We start from the raw sequence: 15,000 nt of genomic DNA, 5'->3' as shown, positions 1-15,000 counted from the left end.
CAAGCATCGGATGCGATTGGGACGACTACCAGTGCCAACCCCTTATCCCGCGATGCGTCCGATACACAGATAGTTCCAAGGCGGCCGAGGAGCCTCACCGCATATCAATCGGGGTGCGAGGCGAGGGATGGGGCGGGAAGGCCCCAACGGCTAGACGGAAGAGGCTTCAGGGCCACCTCGGAATGGTCCAAGCATCGGACGCGCTTGGGGCGACTGCCAGTGCCAACCCCTTATCCCGCGATGCGTCCGATACACAGATGGTTCCAAGGCGGCCGAGGAGCCTCACCGCATAGCAATCGGGGGTGCGAGGCGAGGGATGGGGCGGGAAGGCCCCAACGGCTAGACGGAAGAGGCTTCAGGGCCGCCTAGGAATGGTCCAAGCATCGGACACGCTTGGGGCGACTACCAGTGACAGCCCCCTATCCCGCGATGCGTCCGATACGAAGATGGTTCCAAGGCGGCCGAGGAGCCTCACCGCATAGCAATCGGGGTGCGAGGTGGGGGATGCGGCGAGATGGCCCCAACGGCTAGACGGAAGAGGCCACAGGGCCGCGTCGGAATAGTCCAAGCATCGGACGCGCTTGGGGCGACTACCAGTGACAACCCCTTATCCCGCGATGCGTCCGATACGAAGATAGTTCCAAGGCGGCCGAGGAGCCTCACCGCATAGCAATCGGGGTGCGAGGTGGGGGATGCGGCGAGATGGCCCCAACGGCTAGACGGAAGAGTCTGCAGGGCCGCCTCGGAATAGTCCAAGCATCGGACGCGCTTGGGGCCACTACCAGTGACAACCCCTTATCCCGCGATGCGTCCGATACGAAGATAGTTCCAAGGCGGCCGAAGAGCCTCACCGCATAGCAATCGGGGTGCGAGGTGGGGGATGCGGCGAGATGGCCCCAACGGCTAGACGGAAGAGGCCACAGGGCCGCCTCGGAATAGTCCAAGCATCGGACGCGCTTGGGGCGACTACCAGTGACAACCCCTTATCCCGCGATGCGTCCGATACGAAGATAGTTCCCAGGCGGCCGAGGAGCCTCACCGCATAGCAATCGGGGTGCGAGGCGAGGGATGCGGCGAGATGGCCCCAAAGGCTAGACGGAAGAGGCTGCAGGGCTGCCTCGGAATAGTCCAAGCATCGGACGCGCTTGGGGCGACTACCACTGCCAACCCCTTATCCCGCGATGCGTCCGATACACAGATAGTTCCGAGGCGGCCGAGGAGGTGGGGGATGCAGCGAGATGGCCCCAACGGCTAGACGGAAGAGGCTGCAGGGCCGCCTCGGAATAGTCCAAGCATCGGACGCGCTTGGGGCGACTACCAGTGACAACCCCTTATCCCGCGATGCGTCCGATACACAGATAGTTCCGAGGCGGCCAAGGAGCCTCACCGCATAGCAATCGTGGTGCGAGGTGGGGGATGCGGCGAGATGGCCCCAACGGCTAGACGGAAGAGGCTGCAGGGCCGCCTCGGAATGGTCCAAGCATCGGATGCGCTTGGGGCGACTACCACTGCCAACCCCTTATCCCGCGATGCGTCCGATACACAGATAGTTCCAAGGCGGCCGAGGAGCCTCACAGCATAGCAATCAGGGTGCGAGGCGAGGGATGCGGCGAGAAAGCCCCAACGGCTAGAGGGAAGAGGCTTCAGGTCCGCCTCGGAATGGTCCAAGCATCGGACGCGCTTGGGGCGACTACCAGTGACAACCCCTTATCCCGCGACGCGTCCGATACACAGATAGTTCCAAGGCGGCCGAGGAGCCTCACCGCATAGCAATCGGGGTGCGAGGCGAGGGATGCGGCGAGAAGGACCCAACGGCTACACGGAAGAGGCTTCGGGGCCGCCTCGGAATGGTCCAAGCATCGGACGCGCTTGGGGCGACTACCAGTGACAACCCCTTATCCCGCGACGCGTCCGATACACAGATAGTTCCAAGGCGGCCGAGGAGCCTCACCGCATAGCAATCGGGGTGCGAGGCGAGGGATGCGGCGAGAAGGACCCAACGGCTACACGGAAGAGGCTTCGGGGCCGCCTCGGAATGGTCCAAGCATCGGACGCGCTTGGGGCGACTACCAGTGACAACCCCTTATCCCGCGACGCGTCCGATACACAGATAGTTCCAAGGCGGCCGAGGAGCCTCACCGCATAGCAATCGGGGTGCGAGGCGAGGGATGCGGCGAGAAGGACCCAACGGCTAGACGGAAGAGGCTTCGGGTCCGCCTCGGAATGGTCCAAGCATCGGACGCGCTTGGGGCGACTACCAGTGACAACCCCTTATCCCGCGACGCGTCCGATACACAGATAGTTCCAAGGCGGCCGAGGAGCCTCACCGCATAGCAATCGGGGTGCGAGGCGAGGGATGCGGCGAGAAGGACCCAACGGCTAGACGGAAGAGGCTTCGGGTCCGCCTCGGAATGGTCCAAGCATCGGACGCGCTTGGGGCGACTACCAGTGACAACCCCTTATCCCGCGACGCGTCCGATACACAGATAGTTCCAAGGCGGCCGAGGAGCCTCACCGCATAGCAATCGGGGTGCGAGGCGAGGGATGCGGCGAGAAGGACCCAACGGCTAGACGGAAGAGGCTTCGGGTCCGCCTCGGAATGGTCCAAGCATCGGACGCGCTTGGGGCGACTACCAGTGACAACCCCTTATCCCGCGACGCGTCCGATACACAGATAGTTCCGAGGCGGCCGAGGAGCCTCACCGCATAGCAATCGGGGTGCGAGGCGAAGGATGCGGCGAGAAGGACCCAACGGCTAGACGGAAGAGGCTTCGGGTCCGCCTCGGAATGGTCCAAGCATCGGACGCGCTTGGGGCGACTACCAGTGACAACCCCTTATCCCGCGACGCGTCCGATACACAGATAGTTCCAAGGCGGCCGAGGAGCCTCACCGCATAGCAATCGGGGTGCGAGGCGAGGGATGCGGCGAGAAGGACCCAACGGCTAGACGGAAGAGGCTTCAGGGCCGCCTCGGAATGGTCCAAGCATCGAACGCGCTTGGGGCGACTACCAGTGACAACCCCTTATCCCGCGACGCGTCCGATACACAGATAGTTCCGAGGCGGCCGAGGAGCCTCACCGCATAGCAATCGGGGTGCGAGGCGAGGGATGCGGCGAGAAGGACCCAACGGCTAGACGGAAGAGGCTTCAGGGCCGCCTCGGAATGGTCCAAGCATCGGACGCGCTTGGGGCGACTACCAGTGACAACCCCTTATCCCGCGACGCGTCCGATACACAGATAGTTCCGAGGCGGCCGAGGAGCCTCACCGCATAGCAATCGGGGTGCGAGGCGAGGGATGCGGCGAGAAGGACCCAACGGCTAGACGGAAGAGGCTTCAGGGCCGCCTCGGAATGGTCCAAGCATCGGACGCGCTTGGGGCGACTACCAATGACAACCCCTTATCCCGCGACGCGTCCGATACACAGATAGTTCCGAGGCGGCCGAGGAGCCTCACCGCATAGCAATCGGGGTGCGAGGCGAGGGATGCGGCGAGAAGGACCCAACGGCTAGACGGAAGAGGCTTCAGGGCCGCCTCGGAATGGTCCAAGCATCGGACGCGCTTGGGGCGACTACCAGTGACAACCCCTTATCCCGCGACGCGTCCGATACACAGATAGTTCCGAGGCGGCCGAGGAGCCTCACCGCATAGCAATCGGGGTGCGAGGCGAGGGATGCGGCGAGAAGGACCCAACGGCTAGACGGAAGAGGCTTCAGGGCCGCCTCGGAATGGTCCAAGCATCGGACGCGCTTGGGGCGACTACCGTTGCCAACCCCTTATCCCGCGATGCGTCTGATACACAGATAGTTCCGAGGCGGCCGAGGAGCCTCACCGCATAGCAATCGGGTTGCGAGGCAGATTATTGGGAAGGGAACCCCCTGGGATGCGGCTCAAGCAGTGCCCAAAGGGACTGGAATGCGGAATCACATCGAGAGACCCAAATGCTATACGAGGGCTCAAATCGAATTATCGATTTGGCCACGACATGGACGCATCGGAACGACTACCTTTGCCGAACCACTCGCAATTGCATCCATACCGAAACCAATAGACATTTCCGTTAGAGCCCTCGCATAGCATTCGGGAATCTCGCATGCCCCTCTAAATCGACCAATGCTGGCGCTCAATGAAAATCCGAGCGCTACCACCGTTCGAGCGCCAGCATTGGTCGAGTTAGAGGGGCACGGGGGAGAATGCTCCAGTCAACACCTCCCCTATATAAGTTATTTGTCCGATTCTCGCACAACCGTAGTCTGCCTCGTCGAATCAAACAACGGTCCCAGATTCCGACTTCCGTTCCGTAGAGACCCAAAAGCTAGATGGAGGCTCGCAAGAAAGAGAGTCGGCGCATAGCAATCGGGTTTCTCGAACGTTTAGGGACCGAGCTCACTTGCGGATAGGGCAAAATCCGCCAAGCAACCCAAAAGCTAGACGGGGGCTCGAATCGAATCGCCTAGGCGGCCACAACAACGACGTGTTGGATCGACTACCAGTGCCAAACCATTCAGCAAGACTAGTCTGTGTCGAGGCCGGATAGAGATTCTCAGAGAGCGCCCGCATAGCATTTAGGAGACCTGCCGCGTCCCTCACACTCGACAAATGGTGGTGCACGTTTATAAATCCGAGCGATCCCAACCCTTTCAAGCACCAACATCGGTCGAGATAGAGGGGCACGGAGGGGGCTGCGTGAGACAACACAGTCCCCTATATAAGTTATTTGTCCGATTCTCACACATCCGAAGAATGGTCATCAAATCGGACAACAGCCCAAACTTCCGACTTCCGTCCCAGAAAGCCCAAGAGCTATCTAAAACGTTCATGGCCGGAACTCGATCGCGGCTATACCAGTCCGCCAAGCAACCCAAAAGCTAGACTGGAGCTCTAGTCGAATCACCTCTGTGGCCATTGCAAGGACGTGTTGGAGCGACTACCATTGCCGAACCATTCCGCAGGTCGAGTCCATACCAAGGCCGCATAGAGATTCACGATGAGCTCCTGCATAGCAATCAGGAGACTTGCCGTGTCCATCACAATCGATAAATCCTGGTGCAAGATTTTTGCATCCGAGCGCTCCAACCAGTCGAGCACCAGCATCAATCGACATAAACGGGCACGGGGGGAGGATGCTCGAGAACACTACCTCCCCTATATAAGTTATTTGTCCGATTCTCAAGCAGCCGAAGTCTGGTCATCGAATCGGGTCAAAGACCACAACTTCCGACTTTACCCACAATGCAAGTCATCGAATCGAACATCGGCCCCCGAGTCGGACTCCATGCGTATGTCAGGTCATCGGACCCAAATTCCGCCTTCCTGCGCATGGCGGGCCATCAATATCAACTCGGTCATCGGACCCAAACTCCGCCTTTTTGCGTATGGCACGCCTTCAAATCGGTCATCGGACCCAAATTCCGCCTTCCTGTGCATGGCGGGCCATCAACATCAACTCGGTCATCGGACCCAAATTCCGCCTTTCTGCGCATGGCACGCCATCAACTCGGTCATCGGACCCAAATTCCGCCTTCCTGCGCATGGCAGGTCATCGGACACAAATTCAGACCTCGCCAATATGCCTACGTATCGAATCGGTCATCGGACCCAACTTCCGACTTCATCCATACTGTAGGGTCTTTGAGGTTGGCGCGGTGCGCTCAACCCAGGGAGTCGACCCATCGAAGCATACACCTCCCCTATATAAGCTATTTGTCCGATTCCCACACCTGTGTAGTTTGCACCTCTGACCAGGACATCGACCCCAACTTCCGAACTCGACTGCAACGACGGCACCAGCGCCTTGGTGCGCACCTTGCGACGCACAGTCCCAACATTCGCCTTCCTGCACATGGCAGGTCATCGGACCCAAATTCCGACCTCGCGAGTATGCCTACATATCGAATCGGTCATCGGACCCAACTTCCGACTTCATCCATACCGTAGGGTCTTTGAGGTTGGCGCGGTGCGCTCAACCCGGGGAGTCGACCCAACGAAGCATACACCTCCCCTATATAAGCTATTTGTCCGATTCCCACACCTGTGTAGTTTGCACCTCCGATCAAGACATCGACCCCAACTTCCGAACTCGCCTCCAACGACCGAACCAGCGCCTTGGTGCGCACCTTGCAACGCACAGTGCCAACATTCGCCTTCCTGCACGTGGCAGGTCATCGGACCCAAATTCCGACCTCGCGAGTATGCCTACATATCGAATCGGTCATCGGACCCAACTTCCGACTTCATCCATACCGTAGGGTCTTTGAGGTTGGCGCGGTGCGCTCAACCCGGGGAGTCGACCCAACGAAGCATACACCTCCCCTATATAAGCTATTTGTCCGATTCCCACACCTGTGTAGCTTGCACCTCCGATCAGGACATCGACCCCAACTTCCGAACTCGACTAAAAAGACCGCACCAGCGCCTTGGTGTGCACCTTGCAACGCACAGTGTCAACATTCGCCTTCCTGCACATGGCAGGTCATCGGACCCAAATTCCGACCTCATGAGCATACCTACTAATCGAATCGGTCATCGGACCCAACTTCCGACTTCATCCATACCGTAGGGTCTTTGAGGTTGGCGCGGTGCGCTCAACCTGGGGAGTCGACCCATCGAAGCATACACCTCCCCTATATAAGCTATTTGTCCGATTCCGACACCTGTGTAGTTTGCACCTCCGCTCAGGACATCGACCCCAACTTCCGAACTCGCCTGCAACGACCGAACCAGCGCCTTGGTGCGCACCAAAAGTGCGCACTTTTGGAGGGCACTTTTGTGCGCTCCAAAGGTGCGCACTTTTGGAGGGCACTTTTCTGCGCTCCAAAGGTGCGCACTTTTGGAGGGCACTTTTTGGAGGGCACTTTTCTGCGCTCCAAAGGTGCGCACTTTTGGAGGGCACTTTTTGGAGGGCACTTTTCTGCGCTCCAAAGGTGCGCACTTTTGGAGGGCACTTTTTGGAGGGCACTTTTCTGCGCTCCAAAGGTGCGCACTTTTGGAGGGCACTTTTTGGAGGGCACTTTTCTGCGCTCCAAAGGTGCGCACTTTTGGAGGGCACTTTTTGGAGGGCACTTTTCTGCGCTCCAAAGGTGCGCACTTTTGGAGGGCACTTTTTGGAGGGCACTTTTCTGCGCTCCAAAGGTGCGCACTTTTGGAGGGCACTTTTTGGAGGGCACTTTTCTGCGCTCCAAAGGTGCGCACTTTTGGAGGGCACTTTTTGGAGGGCACTTTTCTGCGCTCCAAAGGTGCGCACTTTTGGAGGGCACTTTTGTGCACTCCAAAGGTGCGCACTTTTGGAGGGCACTTTTCCTGTGCTCCAAAGGTGCACACCTAGGTGAGCACCTTCGACCACACCTTGTAGCACACCAAACTCTGACTTTCGACTTCATCCGCAATGCAGGGTCTTTGAGGTTGGCGCAATGCGCACAACCAGGGGAGTCGACCCATCAAACCCAACACCTCCCCTATATAAGCTATTTGTCTGATTCTCATACATGCGTAGCCTGCAGGAGCAATTAGGACATCGACCCCAACTTTCGGCTTCTAAACGAAAACAAGGTCTTTGAGGTTGGTGTAATGCGAACAACTAGGGGAGTCAACCCATCAAACCCAACACCTCCCCTATATAAGCTATTTGTCTGATTCTCATACATGTGTAGTCTACAGGAGCAATTAGGACATCGACCCCAACTTTTGACTTCTTAACGAAAACAAGGTCTTTGAGGTTGACGTAATGCGCACAACCAGGGGAGTCGACCCATCAAACCCAACACCTCCCCTATATAAGCTATTTGTCCGATTCTCATACATGTGTAGCCTGCAGGAGCCATTAGGACATTGACCCCAACTTTTGACTTCTTAACGAAAACAAGGTCTTTGAGGTTGGCGTAATGCGCACAACCAAGGGAGTTGACCCATCAAACCCAACACCTCCCCTATATAAGCTATTTGTCTGATTCTCATACATGTGTAGCCTGCAACAACGATTAGGACATCCACCCCAACTTCTGAATTCGTCTGCGTTGACCGCACCAAAGGTGCACGCCTTGGTGCTCACCAAAATCCGACTTCCGACTTCTTCTGCTATGCGGGGTCTTTGAGGTTGGCGCAGTGCGCACAACCAGGGGAGTCAACCCACCGAATGCAACACCTCCCCTATATAAGCTATTTGTCTGATTCTCATACATGCGTAGACTGCAGCAATGATTAGGACATCCACCCCAACTTTTGACTTCTTAAACAAGACAGGGTCTTTGAAGTTGGTGCAGTGCACACAACCAGGGGAGTCGACCCATCAAACGCAACACCTCCCCTATATAAAGCTATTTGTCCGATTCTCATACGTGTAGTCTGCAGCAGCGATTAGGACATCGACCCCAACTTCCGAATTCGTTTGCATTGACCGCACCAAAGGTGCACGCCTTGGTGTGCACCCTGGAGTGCACTTTGGTGCTCACCTCGGTGCACACTTTGGTGTGCACCTCGGTGTGCACCAAAGGTGCGCACCTTGGAGCGCACCAAAGGTGTACACTTTGGAGCGCACCACATAGGGTCTTTGAGAGGTTGGCGCAGTGCGCACACCAAGGTGGGTGTTGAGGTGCGTGCCGAGGTGGGTGGGTGCTAGGGTGCGCTCCATGGTGGGTGCCAGGGTGGGTGCGTGCTAGGGTGGATTCCAAAGAGGGTCATAGGGTGGGTGCCAAGGTGGGTTGGTGATATAGTGGGTTCAAAGGTGGGTACTAGGGTGGGTTCCAAGGTGGGTCACAAGTTGGGTGCCAGGATGCGTGGGTGTTAGGTTGGGTGCCAAGGTGGGCTCCTGCGTGGGTGGGTGCTAGGGTGGGTTTCAAGGTGGACGCGAGGGCGGGTGCCAAGGTGGGTAACAAGTTGGGTGTTAGGATGGGTGAGTGCTAGAGTGGGTGCCAAGGTGGGTGGGTGCTAAGGTGGATGCCAAGGTGGTTCACAGGGTGGGTGGGTTCTAGGGTGAGTTCCAAGGTGGGTCACAGGTTCAGTGCTAGGGTGGGTGTCAAGGCGGGTGTCGAGGTGCCTGGGTGCTAGGGTGTGGATGCCAATGTGGGTCATAGGGTGGGTACTAGGGTGGGCTGCAATGTGGGTGCCAAGGTGGGTAACATGCTCGGTGGGTTCTAAATTGGGTGCCAGGGTGGGTGTGCACCCACCTTGCCCGAGGTGGGTGCCAAGGTGCCAGTGTGGGTGGGTGCTAAGGTGGATGCCAAGGTGGGTGAGAAGGTGGGTGATAGGTTGAGTGGTAGGATGGGTGGGTGCCAAGATGGGTCACAGGGTGGGTGCAAGGGTGGGTAGGTGCTAGGGTTGGTGTCAGGGTGGGTGGGTGCTAGGTTGGGTTCCAAGGTGGGTGCGAGGGTGAGTGTCAAGGTGGGTCACAGGTTAGGTGCTAGGATGGGTGAGTGCTAGGGTGCAAAGGTGCCAGGGTGGGTGCTAGGATGGGTCGATGCTAGGGTGAGTGGCAAGGTGGGTCCACAAGTGTCAAGGTGGGTGCCGAGGTGGGTGCCAAGTCGGCGACTGCTATGGTGGATGCCAAGGTGGGTCACGGGGTGGGTGCCAAGTTGCTAGGTTGGGTTCCAAGGTGGGTGCCAACGTGGGTGCTAGGGTGCGTGGGTTAAAGGGTGTGTCACAACGTGGGTGCCAGGATGGGTGCGCACCCACACTGGCCAAGACGGGTGCGGGTGCAAGGTTGGGTTCCAAGCCCGGTCACAGGCTGGGTGCTAGGATGGGTGGGTGCCAAGGTGGGCACCAGGGTGGGTGCACCCACCCTGGCCAAGGTGGGTCACGGGGTGGGTCCTAGGGTGGGTAACGGGGTGGGTACTAAGGTGCGTGCCAAGGTGGGTCATAGGGTGGGTGCCAAGGTGGGCACCAGGGTGGGTGTGCACCAACCCTAGCCAGGGTAGGTCACGGGGTGGTTGTCGGGGTGGGCGTCAAGGAGCCAAGGTGGGTGGCAAGTAGCCAAGTTGCGTGCCAAGGTGGGTGTCGGGGTGGGTGCCAAGGATCCAAGGTGGGTGCCAAGGAACCAAGGTGGGTGTCTGGGTGGGTGCCGAGGTGGGAGCCAGGGTGGGTCCCAAGGTGAGTGCAAAGGTGGGTGCCAGGGTCAAGGTGAGTGCCAATGTGGGTTCCAAGGTGCCAGGGTCAGGGTGAGTGCCAATGTGGGTTCAAAGGTGCTAAGTTGGGTGCGAGGTTGGGTGCGAGGGTGGGTGGGTGCCAAGGTGTGCTAGGTGGAAGCCCGGGTGGGTCGGCATCCCATGGGTGTCGAGTTGGGTGCCTGATGGGTGCTTCTTGTCAAGTTTTAGTCGTCGGGACTCATTTCGAGCCTTAGAGGTCGTTTCTTGTCCGGTTGCCCTGTCTTCGACCTGGGAACCCAATTTTGGTCCTCGGGTCCCATTTTTTTTTGTCTCGCATCCCACTTTTGGCCTGTGGCCTTTTCGGGGTCGATTCTCGTTTTGGGCATCAGAGCATGTTTCTTCTCCTAAAACCCAATATTTGTTTATTAAGTCTCGGAACACATTTTTGTTCTCGTGGACCCATCATGGGTCTTGGAACGCATTTGTGGTCCTTGGGTCCCATTTTGCATCCCGAAACTTGTGTTTTGGTGCTTGATCCCTATTTTGGGTGCCCACCTTGCACCAAGTGCGCACCCGGGGCAAACCGAGCGCCTTGGTGCACCGGGGCAAGATCGAGCGTGCACCCGAGGCGCCCCGAACATGCACCAAGGTGCACTCGGCCCACATGTGAGCGCAGGTCGTTGCGCCCGAGGTGGTGTGTGGGCACCGCGTTGCAGACGGGACACTGCACGCACACGACGCCCCCTCCAGGTGCACGCACGTAGGCCGGGCCGGGTGCACACCCGACGCCCTAGCAAGGTGCGCGCACCCGGGCAGGGCTCACACTTGGCGAACGGGGCGCACTTCGCGAGGGAGGGTGTGCACCTCGACGGGGGTGGGTGGCCGGGGTGGATTCGCACGTGGGTCGCGGTTTGCTAAGTACACACTGCGACAAGCTCATAACGGGTGCGATCATACCAGCATTAGTGCACCGGATCCCATCAGAACTCCGCAGTTAAGCGCGCTTGGGCCGGAGTAGTACTGGGATGGGTGACCTCCCGGGAAGTCCCGGTGTTGCACCCTTTTTTAGTTTTTCGCCGGGCGTCGCAATGCTATTTGAATAAACCTTTTGCCCGTTTGCGTTCTCGTCGGGGCCGGGCCGGGCCGGGGTGCGCTGCCCGCACTACCGCGCGCGCGGGGGGCGACACCGAGCGCGCACCCGAGGCACCCCGAGCACACAGGCCACGGTGCAACCCGGGCGTTGTGCGCGCACCCCGGTGCGCCCGAGGTGCTGCGCGCGCACCCAGGTGAAATCGGTGTGCACCTCGGCCAGTGCGCGCTCGGTCGAGTCGCGCACGTTGGCCAAGGTGCACGGTGATGTTTCTTACTCTAAGGTTCCGCACCAGACGCCCGGGACAGGTGAGCGAAGCTGGGCGGGGCCGGGTGCGCGGCCGGGGCAGGTGCACGCAGCTGGAGAGAGCTTTGGAGCACACTTCGGAGCGCACCAATGATGCGCTCCATTCAAAAGTTTCCTGAAAAGGCAAAAAAAGTTGAGATTATAGAATTTCCCACTTGAGAGATTGTAAAAAAAAAAAATTTAAAATGAAGGAAACGCGGGTGCCAAGGTGTGCGCAGCCCAGCCAAGGTGTGCGCACCAAGGCGCCCACCCTGGCGAAGGTGCACGCAAGGTGCGCACCCGAGGCAAACCGGACAATTAACCCAACTTTCGACTTCGCGCGCACCTTGGAGCGCACTTCGGAGCGCTCCTTGGTGCGCACCAATCTTGGGCACCTCGGAGTGCACCATGGCGCCCACCAAGGTGCGCACCCGGGGCAAACCGAGCTCCGACTTCGTGCGCACCTTGGAGCGCACGAAAGGTGCGCACCATGGCGCCCACCAAGGTGCGCAGCCCAGCCAAGGCGTGCGCATCAAGGTGCGCACCCTGGCGAAGGTGCGCACCCGGGGCAAACCGAGCTCCGACTTCGTGCGCACCTTGGAGCGCACAAAAGGTGCGCAACCCAGCCAAGGTGTGCGCACCCCGGTCAAACCGAGCTCCGAATCGTGCGCACCAGAGGTGCACGCCATCGTGCGCACCTTGGAGCACACTTCGGAGCCCTCCTTGGTGCGCGCCGATGTTGCGCACCTCGGAGCGCACCCGGGGAAAACAATGCAATTAACCCGACTTTCGACTTCGTGGGCACCTCGGAGCGCTCTCGGGTTCGCACCTCGGAGCACACCGAGGTGCGCACCTTTGATGCGCTGCCTTCACCAATTTCCAGAAAAGGCAAGAAAACATTGAGAAGGTGTGCGCACCGAGGTGCCCACCCTGGCGAAGGTGCACGCGAGGTGCGCACCCGGGGCAAACCGGGCTCCGACTTCGTGCACGCCGCACCTTGGAGCACACTTCGGAGCGCTCCTTGGTGCGCACCAGGGCGCGCAACCCAGCCGAGGTGCCCACCCCGGCGAAGGTGCACGCGAGGTGCGCACCCGGGGCAAACCGGGCTCCGACTTCGTGCACGCCATGGTGCCCACCGCGGCGAAGGTGCACGCGAGGTGCGCACCCGGGGCAAACCGGGCTCCGACTTCGTGCACGCCGAACCTTGGAGCACACTTCGGAGCGCTCCTTGGTGCGCACCATGGTGCCCACCAGGGCGCGCAACCCCGCCGAAGGTGCACGCGAGGTGCGCACCCGGGGCAAACCGGGCTCCGACTTCGTGCACGCCGCACCTTGGAGCACACTTCGGAGCGCTCCTTGGTGCGCACCATGGTGCCCACCAGGGCGCGCAACCCCGCCGAAGGTGCACGCGAGGTGCGCACCCGGGGCAAACCGGGCTCCGACTTCGTGCACGCCATGGTGCGCACCGCGGCGAAGGTGCGCACCCGGGGCAAACCGGGCTCCGACTTCGTGCACGCCGCACCTTGGAGCACACTTCGGAGCGCTCCTTGGTGCGCACCAGGGCGCGCAACCCAGCCGAGGTGCCCACCCCGGCGAAGGTGCACGCGAGGTGCGTACCCGGGGCAAACCGGGCTCCGACTTCGTGCACGCCGCACCTTGGAGCACACTTCGGAGCGCTCCTTGGTGCGCACCATGGTGCCCACCAGGCCGCGCAACCCAGCCAAGGTGTGCGCACCAAGGTGCACGCGAGGTGCGCACCCGGGGCAAACCGGGGTCCGACTTCGTGCACGCCGCACCTTGGAGCACACATCGGGGCGCTCCCGGGTTCGCACCGGCGTTGCGCACCGTGGTGGGCACCTCGGAGCACACCAAGGTGGGCAGCGAGGTGCGCACCTTTGATGCGATGCCTTCACTAATTTCCATAAAAGGCAAAAAAAAAACGAGATTTTAAAATTTCCGTTTTGAAAGATAGTGAGAAAAAGGGAATGCTGGTGCCATCTTGAGCCCGCCCTGGTGCGCAGCCCAGCCAAGGTGTGCGCACCAAGGTGCCCACCCTGGCGAAGGTGCGCGCCCGGGCAATTAACCCAACTTCCAACTTCGCGCGCGCCAGGGTGGGAGCGCACCCAACAACCGGGCCTGGGAAGAGCCAATGCGAGAAACCCCACCAAACGCTCTGACAAAAAAAGAGGGGGCGCTCCAGTAACCCCGCTTCGGAGCGCACCCTGGGCAAACCCAGCCAAGGTGCCCACCCCGGCCAAGGTGCAGGCGAGGTGCGCACCCGGGGCAAACCGGGCTCCGACAACGTGCACGCCGCACCTTGGAGCACACTTCGTAGCGCTCCCGGGTGCGCACCTCAGAGCACACCAAGGTGGGCAGCGAGGTGCGCACCTTTGATGCGCTGCCTTCACTAATTTCCAGAAAAGGCAAAAAAAAAAGGAGATTTTAAAATTTCCGTTTTGAAAGATAGTGAAAAAAACGGAACGCGCGTGCCATCTTGAGCCCGCCCTGGTGCGCAGCCCAGGTAAGGTGCCCACCCTGGCAAAGGTGCGCACCCGGGCAATTAACCCTACTTCCGACTTCGTGCGCGCCAGGGTGGCAACCGGGCCTCGGAAGAGCCAATGCGAGAAACCCCACCAAACGCTCCGACAAAAAAAGAGGCGGCGCTCCAATAACCCCGCTTCGGAGCGCAGCCGGGGCAAACCCAGCCAAGGTGCCCACCCCGACGAAGGTGCACGCGAGGTGCGCACCCGGGGCAAACCGGGCTCCGACAACGTGCACGCAGCACCTTGGAGCACACTTCGAAGCACTCCCGGGTGCCCACCGGCGTTGCGCACCGTGGTGGGCAGCGAGGTGCGCACCTTTGATGCGCTGCCTTCACTAATTTCCAGAAAAAGGCAAAAAAAAATGAGATTTTAAAATTTCCGTTTTGAAAGATAGTGAAAAAAAAGGAACGCGGGTGCCATCTTGAGCCCGCCCTGGTGCGCAGCCCAGGCAAGGCATGCGCACCAAGGTGCCCACCCGAGGTGCACACCCGGGGCAAACCGGGCTCCGACTTCGTGCAGGCCGCACCTTGGAGCACACTTCGGAGCGCTCCTTGGTGCGCACCATGGTGCCCACCAGGGCGCGCAACCCAGCCAAGGTCTGCACACCAAGGTGCCCACCCCGGCGAAGGTGCACGCGAGGTGCGCACCCGGGGCAAACCGGGCTCCGACTTCGTGCACGCCATGGTGCCCACCGCGGCGAAGGTGCACGCGAGGTGCGCACCCGGGGCAAACCGGGCTCCGACTTCGTGCACGCCGCACCTTGGAGCACACTTCGGAGCGCTCCTTGGTGCGCACCATGGTGCCCACCAGGGCGCGCAACCCAGCCAAGGTGTGCGCACCAAGGTGCACGCGAGGTGCGCACCCGGGGCAAACCGGGGTCCGACTTCGTGCACGCCGCACCTTGGAGCACACATCGGAGCGCTCCCAGGTTCGCACCAGCGTTGCGCACCTTTGATGCGCTGCCTTCACTAATTTCCAGAAAAGGCAAAAAAAAACGAGATTTTAAA

The 15,000-nt window shown here is 60.0% G+C and overlaps 1 non-coding gene across 1 annotated transcript; it reads left to right on the top strand.

Annotated features, from left to right (window-relative positions):
- The first annotated feature begins 11,018 nt into the window (after positions 1–11,018).
- On the top strand, positions 11,019–11,137 carry LOC131862499 (5S ribosomal RNA). Its single transcript, XR_009361513.1, has one exon. It is a non-coding gene; the product is annotated as a 5S ribosomal RNA (ribosomal RNA).
- Positions 11,138–15,000: the final 3,863 nt, after the last annotated feature.

This window comes from Cryptomeria japonica, unplaced genomic scaffold (genome assembly GCF_030272615.1).
Source record: "Cryptomeria japonica unplaced genomic scaffold, Sugi_1.0 HiC_scaffold_43, whole genome shotgun sequence".
Lineage (NCBI taxonomy): Eukaryota > Viridiplantae > Streptophyta > Pinopsida > Cupressales > Cupressaceae > Cryptomeria > Cryptomeria japonica.
This window is presented reverse-complemented; position numbering and strand designations above follow the sequence as displayed.